The sequence below is a fragment of the Urocitellus parryii genome, chromosome 4 (genome assembly GCF_045843805.1).
Source record: "Urocitellus parryii isolate mUroPar1 chromosome 4, mUroPar1.hap1, whole genome shotgun sequence".
Lineage (NCBI taxonomy): Eukaryota > Metazoa > Chordata > Mammalia > Rodentia > Sciuridae > Urocitellus > Urocitellus parryii.
Genome location: NC_135534.1, coordinates 129,880,823 through 129,902,008, shown reverse-complemented (window position 1 = coordinate 129,902,008; position 21,186 = coordinate 129,880,823). Strand labels below are relative to the sequence as shown.

The 21,186-nt window shown below is 36.1% G+C and overlaps 1 pseudogene; it reads left to right on the top strand.

Moving 5' to 3' along the window:
• The first annotated feature begins 1,306 nt into the window (after positions 1-1,306).
• On the top strand, positions 1,307-6,062 carry LOC113200324 (NEDD4-binding protein 2 pseudogene; annotated as a pseudogene).
• The last annotated feature ends 15,124 nt before the right edge of the window (positions 6,063-21,186 follow it).

Below are 21,186 nucleotides of genomic sequence, written 5' to 3'. Positions count from 1 at the left end.
GAAAACTTCTACTGTATGTAGGAATAAAATTTCTGAGCACTTTGCTATACTTAATCCAATCATATAGGGGAGACACCAGAATGGGAAAAAATCTTGGAGTCTTGAGAAGGATTTGTGTGAAGTCACCATATGTAATAAAGTGATTCCCATCAGACCACAGATCTTAAAGAGTGAGCAGTGTCAGACATAAAACAGATTTAAGATAAAAACAAGAGGTGGATTTTAAAAAGAAGAGGTGATTGGAGGAAGGCAATAATTGTCCCTGCAGCTAAGGCAGGCTCCCGAGATTTAATTCCTTGATCTGTCTATGACATTGGTATCATGGAGGAGATGGTACCTAAAGGGTTACCTAAAAGTAGTTTCAGTTCCTGCAGCAGCCTGGTAACCAGAGCAATTCTTTCATGCAAGGTACTTTTCTGGACACAATATCCTAGTCAGGAAAAAGATGAGACCAGGAGAAATAAGATATGCCTCCAAATAACTATAGATTCTAATGCTATTATTTGTTACCTAAACACCACCAATTAAATCCGTATTTGAGTTGGGAGAGAGAAACGAGGGCTGGAAACTGCCGTGGTTCAGCAACTGCTTATTTTGGCAGGAATTCCGGCCCCGGGTCGCTACATTCAACCAAGCAAAACGGCTCCAGCCTTCCTCCAGAACCTGATAAATGGACAGAGGCTTGCTCCTTCCGGTACCCCTGACTAGGAAGGGGAAAGCCACAGGCTGGAGCCAGCCCGCGGGGGCTGGGGGCCCCACCTTAGAACCGGCCAGGCCGGGGCTTGCTCTCCTGAGGGAGCGGGAGAGGTGGAGCGCCGGTGGGCTCGGGCCGACGCGCCCTGGTGGAGCCCCGGAACGAACCAGAGGTCGCGGCGGGGGGCCGGCGGGTGTGGGGAAGGCGGAGGGCGGCGATCCACCTGGGCGACGTGTCAGCCATTGCCTACTCCTAGAGACCCCTCTCCACGCGGCCGCCCACCCGCCCTCTCGCGGCTGGCTCCTGCGAGGCTGCTCTTCCCGGGTCGGACAGAGAGCGGCAGTGTCTCCCCGCTACGCGCGCTCGTTGCGCGTCTCCCCGCCCCCGGGCCGCAGCTGCTCGCCAGCCCTGCGCGGCGCCAGAGAGCGCAGTGGCGGCGGCGGGAAAGGGCTGTGGAACGCGGTGCCGCTCTGTTTTATGGACCTGAGTATTCCGGGGACTGAAATGTAAGAAAACTTTATGTTGGATAACAGGAAGAGGTGTAGAGTTTGCAGCTATCAACTGTGGTCTTACTAAGCATGTCAATAGCATCAATGCCAGATAGACGTTGAAAATGCCATGGATTGTCTATTAGAATTGTCTGCCTCTGATGCCAAGACAGAAGAATCATCTTCACAAAGCTTTGTTGCTTCTGAGAACCAGCCAGTTGAAACAGGAAGTGAAATAATGGAGAAGTGTCCTCTTGAAGAAGAGAGTGAAGATTCGAAGATGGATTCATTTCTGGATATGCAGCTGACTGAAGACTTGGATTCCTTAATACAGAATGCTTTTGAGAAATTGAACTCTTCTCCTGATGACCAAGTATACTCATTGTTGCCTTTGCAAGATGTTTATAGTTTTAATATTAAGTTTATAAATTCACATTCAAGTAGTACGACTCCTGTCCATTCTATGCAAAATATGGATTCCAACAGTGAGAATTTAGAAAATTCTGTCTCTACAGTAAGTTCAAACCCATTAACTTCACATTCAGTTTTGAATGGGTCCAAAAGTTTTATAAAGGATAACACTTTGGCTTTAGAAGATGATTACCAAGAAGATTCTCATCTCAGTAGTTCTTTAAATCCAACAAATGACTCTATCGTGGGTTGTAGCAATCTCAATCAGAGACAGAGCGAGCTTTTAGAATCTGAGCGTGTTGAGGCTCAACTTTCGGAAGCCCCTGTAAATTTGGATGCTAATGAACCTCAAGCTTCTTTAAACCTTCCTGTGCAAAATTCAGGGTGTGATTTGCCAGATACTGGTGGGAATCAGAGGTCTACTTCTGTCTCTGATATTTTTGTACCTTCTGAAGGGTTCAATTTCAAGCCACACAAACATACTGAACTACCACCAAAGGGGAAGGGTATGAATTACTGCCCAGTACTTACCCCTGTCTCTTTACTGCTTCCTCCTCCTCCACCTCCACCAATGTGGAACCCAATGATTCCTGCTTTTGACCTCTTTCAAGGAAGCCATGGGTTTGTGGCTCCTGTTATAACCACAGCTGCACACTGGAGACCCGTCAACTACACATTTCCACGCTCGATCATTTCTCACACTTCCCCAACAAAGGTATAGAGAAACAAAGAGGGAACAAGTGCTTATCAAGTACAAGAAACTCCTGTTTCTCAAGTTTTAAGAAAGAAGACAACATCATATGTTGGACTAGTTCTTGTTCTTCTCAGAGGCCATGCGGGATCAGGAAAATCTTTTTTGGCGAGGACTTTGCAAGAGGATAATCCAAGTGGAGTCATTCTTAGTACTGATGATTATTTTTATATAAATGAACAGTACCAGTTCGATGTAAAGTACTTAGGAGAAGCACATGAATGGAACCAGAATGGTGCTAAAGAAGCATTTGAGAAGAAGATATCACCAATAATAATAGACAATACAAACCTACAGGCCTGGGAAATGAAGCCATATGTTGCTTTGTCTCAAAAACATAAATATAAGGTCCTCTTCCGGGAACCGGACACATGGTGGAAAATCAAACCGAAGGAGCTTGCAAGGCGTAATATTCATGGGATAAGTAAAGAAAAAATAACAAGAATGTTAGACCACTATCAACGTTTTGTTTCAGTGCCAGTAATCACGAGTTCTTCAGTTCCAGAGAAAGTTGAATGTATTGAATTATGTGCATATTCTTGTGAGGATAGAAGTTCCAGCCCAAGAGACAATGAAGATATTACCTCTGAAAAAGAAGAAAATGTTTTATCCTCATCACTGAAGCATCTAGAATTAATTGAAGAAAAGAATCCTGAAATGACCAAAGAAACGGTGTTGCCTGAGAATATTACATATCTCCCCCATGCAGATATAAGCAAAGGAAGGAAAGAAATAAGTGGTATACATCATAACACTCAGAGTCAGTTCATTCAGGAAGCTGCACACATCTATCTTTCAGACACTGGAAGCAAAGTTCAAGTAGCAGACACGAGAGAAAAAGAAGAACAAGTAGAAATGACATCTGAAAAACAGTGTATTAAAACTGATGCAGATAGAGTATCACCAAGTATTTGCTCTGGTGAAAATAATCAAGACTGCGATCTGGCAAATACTGTACCACTTCAAAATGAAAAATCTTCACCTGGTGAAATATTTGAAGAAAGAACAACAGTAAAGAAAAAAGCCTTTGGGAAACAAAAAAGCAAATCACCTTCGGAAAAGTTTCCAAGACATGAGCTATCGAATTTTGTTGGTGATTGGCCAGTTGATAAGACTATTGGTCAGAGAACAAAAAGGAACCGAAAATCTGAAAAAGCTTCATCTATACAGAGCGACAAAAAGTATAGTTGCCCTCAGTCACGCAAAGTATCAGATAATAGTGTGTCCATGATTACAGATCGTATCCAACAACAAGGATCTCCATATGAAAGTGTAGATGATGGCAGGAAGTCACAGTGTGATGATTCTTCAGAATTTCTCAATAGCTGTAAATATGATACTTATAAAAATCCTGAAAAAAACTCATTCAATATTGTGGGTGATTGGCCTTCATCTGATTCTTTAGCTCAGAGAGAGCATAGATCAAAAATGCCAAAGGCTGGTTTAAGTGAACCCAACCTAGAATTTGGAACTAATGATAATATGAATGAAATATCCTTATATACAACACAAGCCTGTTGGGGCACATGCCCTAAAGAACTAAAATTGTTGGGGAGCTCCACTCTACAAAGTGCTGACATGATATCCAGTGAAATGACCCAGGAGAGTCAAACTTATCTAAGTAAAATGATTCATGGGCAGCACACATTGCCTCTCTTTCATTAGTAATACAGCAACCATTACTGGAGTGGTAGGGCCACAAATTCTAGCTGAATTTCCAGGGGAAATGCCTAGAGGAGTCCCCGGAATAGAAGTAGGCACATGTACCCAGACTGAACCACAGGATTTTGCTCTCTTATGGAAAATAGAAAAGAATAAAATCAGTGTTTCAGATTCTATCAAAGTATTAATAGGAAGATTAGATGGATTTAAACCAAAAGCTTTCAATATTAACACAAAGTCAAATGTTCAAGAGACAATTCCATATAGGGTAATGTATGATAAAAGCACGTATGTTGAAGAAAGTGAACTTACCAGTGCTGATGAATCTGAAAATCTTAACATCCTTTGTAAGCTGTTTGGATCTTTTTCATTTGAAGCCTTAAAAGATTTATATGAAAGGTGTAATAAAGATATTATTTGGGCCACAAGTCTTCTGTTGGATTCTGAAACTAAATTATGTGAGGATACTGAATTAGACAATTTCCAAAAATCATATGATGAATCACAAGTTGGACCATTTTCTATGGGATTGAATTTGAAGGAGATTATTAGCCAAAGAGAAACAGTAGAGGATTCTAATTCTTTTGTGCCAGAAATTAGTCCTGGAATCTGTATCAGTAATATTAATTCACAATCTAGCTATAATGCTGAAAAGTTAAACTCAGAGCAGGCAGAAATAAGAGCCATAACTCCTGAAAAGCTTGGATCAATAACAAATGTATTTCCTAATGCTGCTGTAGATCTGAAGAGTAATAGTAAAATACTTCCTAACAGCCAGGTAGAACTATCAGGTTTATGTAACTTCAAGCAGTCTCTTCCAGTTATTCTAAAATCTGCTACCCCTAAAGATGTGAGTGAAATAGAGAACAGTCTAGTAGTGGCAGAGACTGAAGATGGTATATGTTCTTCTTTAAATTTATCAGATATTTTAAACTCTGTATCAAGTACTTCAAATCTTGAATTAAATGAAGAAGTTTACTTTACTGACTCTTTGGAAATAAAGAAAAATGAAAATCTTCCAAAAGATTTTATGAATGTAGATGAACAGGAAATGGAGAAAATTCTAATGGCGGGAAGTAGCTTGTCAGTTGGAGTTAATGAAGAAGATAAAACTGAGATATTGAATCCCATGCCAGGGATGGCCAAATCTCTGACCATAGACTGTCTGCATTTGGCATTACCCCCAGAACTGGCTTTTCAACTCAATGAATTATTTGGCCCAGTTGGTATTGATTCAGGGTCTCTAACAGTTGAGGATTGTGTGGTTCATATAGATCTGAATCTGGCTAAAGTGATTCATGAGAAATGGAAGGAATCTGTAATGGAGCGACAAAGACAAGAGGAAGTATCTTGTGGCAAGGTTATTCAAGATTCTTCCCTGGTTGGACCTATTGGTCTTGATAATCCTGAACAAAAATCATCTCAGAGAACAGGCAAAAAATTGCTGAAGACTTTAGCAGCACCCGAAATGCTCCCCTTGTTGGATCATTGGAATACTCCAACTAAAAATGTATCACTCAGAGAAATAATGTCGGAAGAAATTGCCTTACAGGAAAAACATGATTTGAAAAGGGAGACACTTATGTTTGAAAAAGATTGTGCCACTAAACTAAAGGAGAAGCAGCTCTTTAAGATATTTCCAGCCATTAACCAAAATTTTCTGGGGGACATTTTCAAGGATCACAACTATTCGTTAGAACACACAGTGCAGTTTTTAAACTGTGTTCTCGAAGGAGATCCTGTAAAAACAGTTGTAGCTCAAGAGTTTGTTCACCAAAATGAGAATGTCACTTCTCATACTGCACAGAAGACTAAAGAGAAAAAGGCAAAGAAATTGAAGGAGACTGAGGATACCCCAAGTGAACCATCTTTCCAGGATTTTGAGTACCCTGAGTATGATGACTACAGGGCAGAGGCTTTCCTGCACCAGCAGAAGAGGATGGAATGCTATAGCAAAGCTAAGGAAGCTTACCGAATGGGGAAGAAAAATGTTGCCACCTTTTATGCCCAGCAGGGCAGTCTTCATGAGCAGAAGACATTTTTAATGTCATTATAAAAGGAATATGTCCAGTTTAAAAGATTTTTACGTTTATTTTGAAAAAGAGCCAACTTTCGGAAACTTTCATTGACTCCTCTTGTTTCATTAGCTAACAAGTCCTGTAAGTATATAAATTATAATTTCTTTTATACAGGTTTAGTGTGGTAATGTATAATTTTTTAGTATGAGATAGTGACTAAAATAAATTTGACTTTGGATATATAGAATACTTTCAAAATATAATTTTCGCAAACAATTGTGTTGCTTTTTATTTAGTTTAAAAAATCATTTGGACAGGAATAATAGGATTGTTACCAAAAATATCCTGGAAATACAGAATGATTTCCCAAATAAGCAAACATTTTAATGAAAATAGCACTCAAAAATGTGTTTTCATAAATCATCCATGCATGCTTTTAAAAGAAAAAGCCTATCTTTGAATTATTTCCACAAAAAGGAATATATGTTTATTATTTAGAAATGCTAATGACTGGTTAAGTATTATTCACTTTCTTACATTTGTAATAATTCATGGGAAAACATGCCAATAAACTAAACTGCACACTTTTATAATGTTTAGAAGTGTTGTATACATTAAAATAGGCAATTCCTTTTGACAATTTATTATAAAATTATACTTGTTAATGAAATAAAAATATCCTTATGTATAAATTAATATGATTTAAAAGAGATTAAAAACAACACTAAAATGTGGAGTATTGGAGTATATGCAGTTGCATACTCACTTTTTGTGTCTATATTTTCTCACCTGGTTAAAAAAATATCACTTTGGAGCCCTTCGGCCAGATTTACTTCAATATTATGATGATAATGATTGTTAATAGGGGAGCATTCAAAAGTAGTTATGGTAGTCTATGAGTAAAACCTAAATGAAAGAAGCTATGTTCTATACTGTATCAACTTCAATTTTATGTCTTATTTTGGTAAATCTGGTAATATTTCTTTATCACCACTGATAAATTTGCAAGCAGAGTTTGTGCATCATAAATATTTTTATGAAGTTGTTTAAACCTATACTGCCTCCTGCCCTCCTACCTAGTATAGTTTAAGTAACATGTAATTTGGGAAAGAAAATTTATGATCCGTCTTCTTTTGCCCATTTTCAAATCCTATATGCCAGAAGGGAAGATAGCTTGGGCATTATTGAAGTTTTCATGTGATGGTATATTAGAAGAGCTCTTTGTAAACTTTAAAATATTTGAAAAGCATAGCACTTCTGTGGTTTGGAAGGTTTTAGTATCAAATCCGTTCGTATTCTCTTACTGGTATCTTCCAGAGGAAAGAGAAAAAGAGAACTAATGTAGAAACCACAGAGTGCATGCCTCTGGGCCAGGGGATTCTTAACAGTGTTTGCAATCTGTATATCTCCTTTGTCCAATGTGAGAAATTAGAAGCATGTTTTCATACACTTATTGGCTGTTCATATATCTCTATGTTATTTTCAAGTTGAAGTTTCTTCTAATAGTATTTCAATACTATCTGCAATTCTGTGGCCTTTAAATATGGTTCATATTATATAGTAAATATTGTGACTCTAAAATGTTTTGCATATTATAACATTTTGAAAGGAAAAACAGTTTTTTGGATGGTTTTCTGTCTTTTTATTATAGCCTTTTTCTTTTTAAATTCAAGTGTTTTGTATGCTTAGGAAAAGGATACATGTAATAACATGATTAGTTAGTTCTGAGCTGGAGATTGAAAACTTTTGAAACTCAGGAAATTGCTCTGACAATGTTTTAACTGCTCTCAATGTAAGAAAATGGCAAAATTCATTAAAAAAAAGATAAAAATAATGTGTGCTGTTTTTTCCAGTGCTTTTTCTCAATGCTTTTTCATTGTGCAATGAGGTGAAGTTTTGATATTTTTGTGTAGTGATTAAATATTGCTTATTTTTATTTACATGTAAAGAACAGATTTAAAAGTTTGTGTGGCCAAAAAAGTGTCATTTAAAAGGCAAAGTAAGTTTATGTAGAATGTATGTTAATGGTGCTTATTTTTGAAGTGTAATTCAAGTTTACAGTATTACTTAATGCCTCTTTACAGAATTTAATAGAGAAAAAAGGCCAGGACACATCTGCATCCTGAAGAGCCTTTTCAACTTCATGTTATAATATGACAAGGTTTATTATTTTCCTTAAAGTTGAGCAATTGACTTTTATGGTCCAAATGATGAACCTGTTATTAATAAATGATTGAATTAACCATGAGATTTTTTCCTTAAAATATAACATTGCAGCTATCAGTTGGAGAATATAAGATCTTCAGATGGTATATCAGAAACAAAATGTTTTTATTTGTACTATAAAGAAAATGTAATTTTGCTGTTAACTCTGTACTTTTTTATTGAAAATGTTTATAACTTTGCTTTTAAAATTTCTTATGAAACCATTTGTAAATTTCACACTTAATTTAATAAAATGCTTTAGCTACAAAAAAAACATACTTGATTCAAGTCCTATAAGAAAACTGATATTCAAGTACCTTCTCACTTCATGACTAAAGACAAAATAAACCAATATTCCTGTCGACTCTTTTGTCACTATGACATTGCAAAAGTCAGTTAAAATCTAAAGACAAACAATGATTATTGACTATTTAAACTTCTGGTTTAAATTCAAGGAAAAACTCACATGCTGGCTTTTGTCATGTCTTTATAGCTGAGTGGCCTAATACAGTAGACATGGCCACGTTAGTTTTGCCTTAATGTAACAAAATATCTTGAACAACTAATAACGAAGAAAGGTTTATTTTGGCTCACAGTTTCAGAGAATTTAGTCCATGGCCACTTGGCCCTGGTGTCTGTCCCACAGTGAGGCAGTACATCATGGTAGGAACACATGGGAGAGGAAACTGTTTAACTTCTGGCAGCCAGGAAGCAAACAGAGAGGGTGGGTGGAGATGAGGTCCCAATATCCCTTCAAGGAAACACCTCCATTGACATTATTTCCTCCACTAGATCCTTCCACTGCCTAAAGATTCCACCACCTTCCAATAGCACCATAGGCAGGCAACTAAGCCTTTAACAAATGGGCCTTTAGGGGATACTTATCCACGCCATAGCACTGTTGACACTTAATTAAAAGTTCAGTTACTTAGTTGCATTTCATATCAATGGGCATACATATATGTGGGAAGCCATTCTCACACGTGATTGGGCACCTCCCGGATTGGGTGTGAGGCGATCCGGCCAAACTGTGTCGGAGCTATCCCCACCCTCTCCAGGTGCGAGAGCCTGTCCATGTGGGGGTGTGACTGACCACTGACCCTGAGGCCAATCACTGACCCTGACCTTGGAATGCTGCCCCCCTCGACCTTCATTGGATGGATTTTTTCCCTGAATTTCTTATTCCCCAATAAAAGGCCACTCCCTGGCGTGCTCTTGCTCTCTCTCCTGCTAGCCCTGAGTAAGCCTTGCTGCCCCACCAGATGATTTCAGGTGAGAGCCAGAGAGGTGAGAGCCATCTCAGACCTGGTCATAGAAAAAGGTAATTGAGTCTGTGTGTTTTATTTTGATCTCACTAGTTAACTTCTATGCCATGAACCTCTTTAATGAAACCAGCATGCTGGTCGCCTGGTGGAGATATAGATTAGTATTTCTACCATTATTGGATGTTCTAGTAGATACCATTGTTCTAGAATCCAAGCTGAGGTTCTACAGGAAAATATCATAAGATAGTTCTTCACACAAATAACCTAGATGATTTTAAAGACAGTCTGAAATGTGGAGAAAAAAAACTGAAGATATGAACATACACTTTAATTGCTGTATCTTAAATTATTGCTTAATTCATCAGAAAAGCAATTCATCTATAGAAATAAAGAAAATCCTTAAAGAACAAAATAAATAATATAATACAACATATCAGAAATCTTAATATATTATTTTAATTACTAATGAAACAAAGCAAAAGACTAAGTGAAATTGCATAGCAAAGGAAACAGTAGTGTGAAGAGAGTTCATACAGAAAAGAAGAAAATCTTTGCCAACTACTCTTCTAGATAGAGGATTAATATCCAGAATATATAAATAACTCAAAAATTTAACAATAAAACTGCAAATAACTCAGTCAATAAATAGACAGATGAACTAAACAGCATTTCTTAAAAGAAGTGCAAATGACCAACAGATATATGAAAAAAAAAATTTAACATCTTTAGCAATCAACCCAATCAATAAATGGACCAAGGACTTGAACAGACACTTCTCAGAAGAGAATATACAATCAATCAACAAATATATGAAAAAATGTTCATCATCTCTAGCAATTAGAGTAATGCAAATCAAAACCACTCTAAGATTTCATCTCACTCCAGTTAGAATGGCAGCTATTATGAAGACAAACAACAATAAGTGTTGGAGAGGATGTGGGGAAAAAGGTACACTCATATATTGCTGGTGGGACTGAAAATTGGTGCAGCCAATAAGGAAAGCAGTATGGAGATTCCTTGGAAATCTGGGAATGGAACCACCATTTGACCGATATCCCCCTCCTGGTTCTATACCCAAAGGACTTAAAACCAGCATACTACAGGGACACAGCCACATCAATGTTTATAGCAGCACAATTCACAATAGCTAATCTGTGGAACCAACCTAAATGCCCTTACAGTAGATGAATGGATAAAAAAGTGACATACATACACAATGGAATTTCACTTAGCAATAAAAGAGAATAAAATCATAGCATTTGCAGGTAAATGGATGGCTTTGGAAAAGATAATGCTAAGTCAGCCAATCCCAAAAAAACAAATGCTGAATGTTTTCTCTGATATAAGGAGGCTAATTCATAGTGGGGTAGGGAGGTGGAGCATTGGAGGGATAGATGAACTCTAGATAGTGCAGAGGAGTGGGAGGAGAAGGGAGAGGGCAGAGGATTAGCAAGGATGGTGGAATGCGATGGACATCATTATCCAAAGTACATGTATGAAGACACGAATTAGTGTCAACATACTTCATATACACCCAGAGATATGAAAAATTGTGCTGTATATGTGTAATAAGAATTGAAATGTATTCCACTGTCATTTATTTTTAAAAAATCAATTAAAAAATAGTGCATGCTGATAGTATATCTTGAGTGACAGTATAGAATGTCAACATTCTTATAAACAACATTTATATGTATAAGTGATTGTAATTATAGGCATATATATAAATGAATAATTTTTAAGCAGCAATAAAATAATATTTCTTTTATTCAAAAACAAAGGAAAATGCAAATTAAAACTACACTGAGAGTTCATCTCACTTGAGTTAGAATAGTAATCATCAAGAATACAAAAATAAATGCTGATGAGTATGTGAGGAAAAAGGTACACTTGGATATTATTGGTGGGACTGCAGACTAGTACAGCCACTAAGGCAATCATTATGGAAGTTCCTCAAAAATTAGGAATGGAAATACCCCATGGCACAGCAATGTCAGCATAATATAGTGATATGCACATACCCATGTTTATAGCAGCATAATCCACAATAGCAAATATTACAGAACCAGCCTAGATGTCCATCAATAGATTAATTGATAAAGAAAATGTGGTAATATATACAAAATGAGTTTTATTCATCCATACAAAAATAATAAAATTATATCATTTGTAGGAAAAGTGAATAGAAATGAAGAGCATCATATTAAGCAAAATTAGCTGAACTTGGAAAGTCAAGGGTCATATATTTTCCATCATATGTAGAAGATAAAAGAAAGAAAACCAGTAATCTTGTGAAAATAGAAGGGAGACTAATAGGTAGAGAAAGGAAATAGGGAAAGGGAAGAGGAGAAGGCAAGGAGAGGTGCTGGAGAATGAAAGTGACCAAATTATTTCATGTAAGTGTATAAATGTATCCCAATGCATCCCAAAATTTAAATAATAAATTTCTTAAAAGGAGTAAAAGAAATGAGTTTAGAGACTGTTTTCTTCAAAATAAAAAAAAAGAAATTGCAGTATAATAGAGTACAAAGCTAAACTGAAGTAGTGTGGGATCCAGATTGAGGCCCATCCTTGGCCACTATCTCTGGTTCTTCTGGGTGTCATTTCATCTGTGATGTGAGAGGATTGAACCAGACCAGTGTTTTCAGATTGGTGGTGATGACTGATTATTAATCAGATTAATAATTTGCAGTTACCTATTTTTTCCCCTTTTAGCAAGCATTTCTCTTTTTTGGAAATATACATTTGGAAAAACCCATCAAAATAAACAGCCTGATGAATGTTGACACCCAGATTAAGAAGCAGAACCAGCACCTTTGTTCCGTGCGCTCACTGCTGCTTGCCCTCCCCAAGAGCAACCACTTCCCTCAATTCTTTCGCATAGATTTTTTTCTTTCTATTATAAAATCGAGTCATTCAATATGTCTGACATCTCTTGTCAACATCATGTTTACAAGATTCATCTATGACGTTCTTCCTCATACTAATATTTCATTTATTCAGTTTTATTTATTTATCCATTCTACTCTTGGTGAACACTTAGATTATTTCCAAGTTGACAATGACACAATGTTGCTATGGAAATTCTTTTGATATTTTAATGTATGTGATTTTGTTAAATAGATGCCAAACATTGAAATTGCTCATCACACTTTCTTACTTTCTTTTTCTTTCTTTCTTTCTTTCTTTCTTTCTTTCTTTTTTTTTTTTTTTTTTTTGGTACCAGGGATTGAACTCAGGGGCACTTAATCACTAAGCCACATCCCCAGCCCTACTTTGTATTTTATTTAGAGACACAGTCTCACTAAGTTGCTTAGTGCCTCTTCATTGCTGAGGCTGGCTTTGAACTCACCATCCTCCTGCCTCAGCCTCTGGTGCCTCTAGGATTACTGAAGTGTGCCACCCAGCAATCAACACACTTTTTTTTTTTAATCAGGTGAAACTGAATAAAATGGAAAGGAATGGAGTGGGATGAAATCAAAGAATAGAACAGAATAGTCTATCATATGTAGTAAAATTAAGTCTGGGGATTTTTTGTTTTCTGTAGTAGTGGGGATTAAAGCCAATGGCTCATGCATACAAAGCAAGAACTATATACCCTCAGCCCCTTTTATTTTGAAACAGGGTCTCACTAAGTTGCTGAGACTGGCCTCAAACTTGTGATCTTCCTGCCTCAGCCTCCCGTGTAGCTCATATTACAAGCATATGCCATATCTGGCTCTTCAGTATTATTTTTTATAAAATTGTTGTTCAGTCATGTATGTATGTTGGGTCATAATGTAAGAAAAGTTTTCTGTGGATCGTAGTCAATAAAATTCGCAAACAATATTGAAAAGATAATCTATAAAAATTTCCTTATGATTCTAACTTGCTTTTTCATTTGCATCACTATTCAAATATAAGCAAATCAGCTGGCAACATGAAAGAGGCTGACAGCAATATTAGTGACATCAGCACAAATCAGTGTAAGAACAGTGGGCTGTATTCACAAACAGAAGCAGCTTTGAACCAAACTGGAGGCAGGGGGAGTTTTGTCTTTGGGGAGAGGGAAGGTAGGGATGGAGATGGTCAAAATAGGGGAAATGGAAGGCTGGGTTTGATGAGACCTGAGTATGCAGTGGCCTATGGGACATATTTCCTGGATGAAGGCAGGGCTCCCCTTACAAACATGAACTAAATGCATGCAGATTGGTATTCTAAATCTTTCATTGCATAATTACAGAAAACCTTTAAGTTCAGCACCACTGGAAGAAGTAACAGAAAATTGTTTAATGACAGGACAGATATTCCTAAGGATATTTGTAGATGGCAAAAGAGGTTTCATAATGGGCAGAAGAATATATCTGACAACTTCCTGTACTTCATAGTCCAGCCAGGACCCAGCAGAATATGACTGCTGATGCTAGGCCAGTGTTACCCACCACAATCCTGCTTAACTTCCCAGGACCTGGGCTGGAGCACTAGGCAGTGTGAGAAATCAGAGATCAGAAAATTTAAGTGAACAGCCACCTAATTGTTCTCTAAAACTCAATTAAACCCAGGTCCCCTTATTGTCACTCCCAAGCTATGGACAAACTATCCTTGTCTGGGGCTGCCAATGAATTAATTTCACCTACGTGCTTTTTGCTCATTTGTTCCCTCTCTGTGGAAAGTGTTTTCTTTCCTTTTCAGCTGTGAAACTGCAGTGTTGCTTTATGTCATCTCAGCTGTCCTGCTTCTCACCCTTTCTAGCTAAATCCATTGCTCCCTTCTCTGTGCTTATGACTGCTACTTATACCAGCAAAACTGTAATGTAGGTCCTTTCTCTTGCAGTGTTTGTTTGCCCAACTAGTTCTTACTCCAGAGTGAGATCTTGTATCCTTTTAGCACCAAATGAAACACTGAGCACTTAACAAACTGGTTAATATCTGTGGTCAGAGACAATGTCGCAACAATGGCTGATGGACTTTTTCATCACAAGTAAGATATATTTACAGATCACAAATCATAAACTGTGTTAAAAAAATACAGACGAATAGCGCTACCTAAAGGATACCATTGCAGAAGTTTCTTTCAGACATATAACTTGCTCCTATGGAAAATCTTTTTTTCTCTGAGCAGACAGTTAGGTTTTCTTTTCCAGATAATGAGAATTTTGTGGTTCATCATGTTCACCTCTGCCCAGACCCAAGAATATTCAGTCAATTGTGCAGCAACTCTGTAATTATTAAAGGATAAAGAGGACAGACATTTCTCCATATTTCTTTCTTTCTGGACTTTTTCTGTCTGACTCTTCTATTCCTTTTGCCCTGGTATTATCTTACAGAAGAAAATTCATCATATTTATATATTTTATACACACCTCTGCTTCTTTGAGGAAAACGTCAGGAGAAAAAATTAAATGGTGATATAATAAAAATGTTTAAAGTATTTAAAAAACTACTTTCTTATCTATTTTGTTTTAAAAAGAAAGGAAGGAAGGAAGGAAGGAAGGAAGGAAAAGAAAGACAATTTTGGTAGTATTATGCAAACTGACTTCTCTATCTCCATTTGGAAACAGAAAACACAAGTTCCTTCTTTCTCATTTCCACCATTCAAAATCTCCCCAAAGTCAGAATTCCATCTCTGATGAAGGACACTGCCGTGTTGCTCAGAGATGACAGCACATTCCCCTTGGCTGCCCAGTAACCATGCAACTGCTCAAAATATTTGGCCTCATCAGCAGGATGCAAGCACAGGAGTCCTGCTCACTAGATACAACAAGGTGCTTGGCATCTCAAACACAGCAGCATTGTGTCTGAGACACATGTCTGCTGCCTCCAGCCACGCAGCCTGTCTAACTAACACAGGGAGTTATTAACTTCAAATTTTGCCATGAAAATTTACAAAAGCCAGAATCTTTGACAACCAGCAGGTGAACTCAAACTAATCCCCTGTCACTGATTCCAGCTCAAATGCAATTTGTTTACAGAAATAAATTTCCCTTTGACTAGATCATCAAAACTACATTTTCCCATATACCATCACAGTTATTTAACAACCAAAAATCACTCTAAAGCAAAGGAAATCTGCGATTCAACTTATAAAATTCCAATTTAAGAGTAATTTCATTAAAACATCTTCACTAAGCGTATTTAATTTAAAAACTATTGACTAATAAAGAAACACATCATCAGAATTAGTGTAAGCACTTAAAAAACACATTAATACCTTAGTTTCAATTAATCAGTTACATTGTCATCAGCAGAGCAGTCAGAATATAAAAATCTAGAAATATAAGTATTTAGAAGTATCTGAGTCATTTATCATTCAGGAGGAAAATGTTAGATCCCTTTTAGCAAATGTCAAGCAGACAAAATATTTTTTTCTCACTTGACTCACATTTCCTTTTTTTTTTTAACTGTTCTTTTCTTATATTTTTAAAATTCATTCTATTTGTTATATGTGACAGCAGAATGCAATTCAATTCATATTACACAAATAGAGCACAATTTTTCATGTCTCTTGCTATCCACAAAGTAGAGTCGCACTGTTTGCGTCTTCATACATGTACTTGGGGAATGATGGCAGAAAAGGAATAGATAAGCATAGCAGGAAAAAGTAGGTAAATTTTTAAACAACCTCAAAATCATAAAATGTGATTTTGAAAAATGAAAACGTTACATCATATTAAAATTTAACACTAACATACTATCAAAATATCACCATAGAAAATCAAAATGGAAATGACAACACTTGAGAAGTATACAATAAAATGTTGAAATATTTCAATTTGAGGCCTTAGGTGCCAATTACCCAGGTTCTAAGTGATGGTAAAGGGAGTTTCTGAAGACCAGTTTGAGGATCCAAAGGTTGAATAAGAGAGGTGACAAAATTAAACTCAGGAAAATTTTTTTTAGAAAGAATTGTTGTACTATGGGTATCCATCGTGGTGTGGCAGCACTTAGTCCTTTTCTCAAGGTTAGTGAGAGATCACTTAAGATCACTCAGGGAGCTTGGTATGTGCTCCCTGGAGTGTGCAGCACAGAATGAACTGGCATCAGACACAACCTGAATTTTGAAATGTCCCCCAAGTGAGAGAGACAGGCTGAAGTGCAAGTGTGTGCAAAGCAGAGAACTGTTTGGGAAATAATTCTTCTCCTCTAAGAACCGATCCAAGTCCATGATCAGCAACAGACATGGAGCCTACTGAAGAATATCACATGTGCTCATTTTTAAAGGGATCAGGAAGCAACATCCTCCTTTGGGTATCTCCAAGCAAATCTCCCACTGAAGATAACTGAAAAATTAGGTAAAGTGTATTTTTAAAGCATCATGTTAAAGGTGTTAAAAAAAACTAACTAAATAGTGAGAAACTGTGCAGCTAATGTCCTGGAAAAGCTGGAATCCACTACAGTGAATCTAGCATTTAAAGTTCCCCTTTTTCTAGAGCAGATGATTACGCAACAATGGCAGCAGAGTGACTTAGCAGTGACCATCACTGCTAAGTTTCCTCTTGAGAGGAAACTGAAAGACACAATCCAGGTCCTTCAAGGATATGGACCCAAAGCAACTACTCATGGGTTTGAGCTGATCTCTAGGGTAAGGGTCAACTGAAAGTAAACCATTCCTCACAGGACACAGATTTTGGCACAATAATAAATTAAAGTTCTGCTACTTGAAAGACACCATTAAGAAAATTAAAAGAGAAGCCAGATTTGAAGAAAGTATTTGCAGATATAGGACTTATATCCAGAATATATAATAACTTAATAAATACAACTAAAAAAAGAAAGAAAAAGAAAGGTATTTGAAGAGACATTTTTCAAAAGAAGATAGATAAATGGTCAGCAAGAACATAAAAGCACACATCATTAGTCATTAGGAAAATAAAAAATAAATACACTATGAAATATCACTACATGCACATCAAAAATAGAAAGATTAATGATAGCAAGTGTTGGTAAGGATGTAGACCAACATGATGTGGTAGACATACATTGATGATGAGAATATAAATTGTACAACAGTTCTAGAAATAGGGAATTTTAAAAAATATTCACAGTTTTACATGTAGCTTATGGCCCAGCCACTCTCTAACTAAGGATTTACCCAAGATAAAAACATATGTCTACAAAAGACTTGAACATTAATGTTTATTACACTGTTGTTTGTAATAGCCCCAAATTAAAACAATCCAAGAAGTCTATCAACACATCAATAGTGCACAAAATGTAGTCCATCCATAAAATGTAGTCCACCATGGAAGCCTACTTAGCAATGAAAAGGAATTACTTAGTAGTATATGCAACAAAATAGATGAATCTCAAAATCATTATGATGACTCAAAAGGTGGAAATATCTCCCATGTTCATGCTTAGGCAGAATTAATATCATTAAAATGGCCATACTACCAAAAGCAATATACAGATTCAATACAATAACAAAATACTAAGGACATTCTTCACAGAACTAGAAAAAAAATCCTAAAATTCATTTGGAAGAATAAGAGACCCAGAGTAGCCAAAGCAATTTTGAGCCAAAAAAGCAAAGTTAGATAGGCATCATAATACCTGATTCCAAATTATACTGCACAGCTATAGTAACAAAAACTGCATGGTACTGACATTAAAACAGACATACAGACCAATGACACAGAAGAGAAGACACAGAGACAAACTCACATATCTATAGTCATTTGATCCTTGACAAATATGCCCAAAACATATTGGATAAAAGTAAGACTTTTTTTTTTAACAAATAGCGCTGGGAAAACTGGATATCCATATGTAGAAGAATGACACTAGACCCTCATCTCTCACACTACACAAAAATCAACTTAAGATGGATCAAAGACTCAGGAATTAGAGCAGATATTGCAACCCCTAGAAAAAAAATATAGAGATAATACTCCAGCTAATAGTTACAGGCAATGACTTGCTCAATGGGACTCCTAATGCTCAGGAAATAATGCCAAGTGTTAATAAATGGGATGGCATCACACTAAAAAGCTTCAGCAAAGGAAACAAGAAGGAATATACAGGAAGAACCCACAAAATAGGAGAAAATTTTTGCTAGGTACTCTTCTGACAGAGAATTAATATCTAGAATATTTAAAGAACTCAAACTTTACACCAAAAAATCAAATAACCCAATTAAAAATGGGCAAATAAATTAAACAGACATTTAGCAAAAGAAGAAATACAAACTGCTAACAAATACATAAAAAAAGTTCAACATCATTAGCAATTAAGTAAATACAAATCAAAACTACACTAAGATTTCATTTCACACCAGTCAGAATGGCAGTCACCAAAAAATACAAATAATAATAAACGATGAAGAGGATGTGGAGAAAAATGAACATTTTAACACTGTTGGTGGGATTATAAATTAATACAACCACTGTAGAAATCAGTATTGAGATTCCTCAAAAGACTAGATATGGAATCACCATATGACCCAGCTGTATCACTCCTCAATATTTATCCTGAAGAATTAAAGTCACCATACTACAGTGATACACGCATATCCCTGTTTATAGCACCACAATTCACAATAGCCAAACTCTGAAATCAGCTGAGGAGTCCATCAACGAACAAATGGATAAAGAAAATGTGATCTATCTATCTATCTATCTATCTATCTATCTATCTATCTATGAGTATAGATAGAATATATATATATATATGAGAATATATATGTACAAATATATACATGTATATAAGTACATATGTACATACATATATAAGTATATATACATAAGTACACACACACACACACACACACACATATATATATATATATATATATATATATATATAGAGAGAGAGAGAGAGAGAGAGAGAGAGAGAGAGAGAAAAGAGAGAGAGAAAGAGGAGACAGAGTAATTTAATTCAGCCATAAAAAAATGAAATGACATTTACAGAAAAATGGGGGGAAATAGCGACCATTATATTAAACAAGATAAGTCAAACTCAGAAGGTCAAGGGTCATATGTTTTCTCTCATATGTGGAAGCCAGAGACGAAAAAGGAAAAGAAAGACAGGAGTAGATCTCATGAAAATCAAAGGGAGATTAGTAGAGGGAAGGGACAAAAGGGTGGGATGAGGGGAGAGAAGGGAAGGTACTGGGAAGTGTTACTGGTCAACTTATATTATTATAGTGTGTGCATGTATGAAAGTGTAACAACAAATCCATCATTATGTACAACTATAACACACTCATAAAAAAGTGGGAAAAAAATCATGTTGAGTTAAAGAAGTCAGATACAAGAGTACATACTATTATAATTCCACTTATATAGAATGCTAATTAATCCATAGTAACAAAAAGTTGCCTGATACTAGGGGTGGATAATGCAATGATAGACTGCAAAGGAAATTTAATGGGGTATTAGAGAGAATGTATATCTTGACTATGATGACAGGTTAATGAGTGTAGCTTGCAAAGCCCACCAAATCATATCCTTTAAATGGGTGCACTATTATTTTGTGAATTATACTTCAATAAAGTTTAAAGAAAAAATTTATCAAATGAATATCAACTAGATCACTTAGATACACTGAGATTGTGTGTATATACAAAAATTAGTGTATTATGGAAAAAAAACTTCTTACATATTCTATGTTCATGGCCAGACAGTCACAATTTCACTAGAAAATAGGCAATATATTGCTAATCTTTAAACACTACAGTGTTTCTAGATAAAACTCCCTGTATGTTTCTAATTCTTCCTATGAGAAAGTATATAAACTAGGCATGGATTAACAATGGCATTTGGAGATTTTAGATATGACCATAGTTTCTTTTAAATCAACATGATTTTTTAGAAAATTGAAATTAATCAGCAGGTTTTTCTTCCTACAGTTTGATAGCCTTTTATTAAATCATTGTTATTATCCAATTTGTTTTAGTACTCTAAAGCATTCATTATCTGTGTTTGAATTATAGTCATTTTAAGAAATAGATAAGGCATTTATACTACATAATAAAAATCATTGAAATATTAAACTTGTGGGAAAACATCTTCATTTTATTTCTAAACCAAATTGCTGAAGAAATTAAACTGTTCATTCTATGAGAAATACAAAATGTCAATTTTTAAATTGAACTGTTAGAAATTAGACAAAGTGATCCTTCTAGGAGGACCTTTGTAGCCACTTTCCAAAAATTAGCTTTCCACACAGAGTGGCACTCAGAATCACCTGAATGATTCATTAATACTTAGATTGTCAGGCTCTAACCCAAAGTTTCCCACTCAGGTCTAGATATGAAGTAACTGCATTCCCAACATTTTCCCAGGTTAGGCTGATATTGCAAATTTGAGAACCACACTTTGAAAACAGGGTGGTTGTCCTGAAGGAATTTTCTGACTGGCTACATATAACTCATTTTTGTGTAGCAAGAGGGGATCATGAGTGGGACAGTTCCAGGTGACTGTGGGTTTATAAAACAAGTCTAATGACTTGTTTCTCCTCAATTATGGTGCATTCATTTCAAATACTGTTTTTGCTGCTTACAGAAGTTTTTGTCACTAGCAAGTCTCCAAAAGTGATAACACACTTGTGTGACCAGTACAAGCTGTCTGTGCAAAAGAAGGAAAAATATGCAAATTCATATTTCATCAGGTGGTATAAGCCACTGTGAGAAATGAGCATTTCTTTTGGGGATCCTAGAAGAGAACAAAGAAACAAAGTACAATTAAAAGTCTAGCACAGAAAGGGAAGGTCAC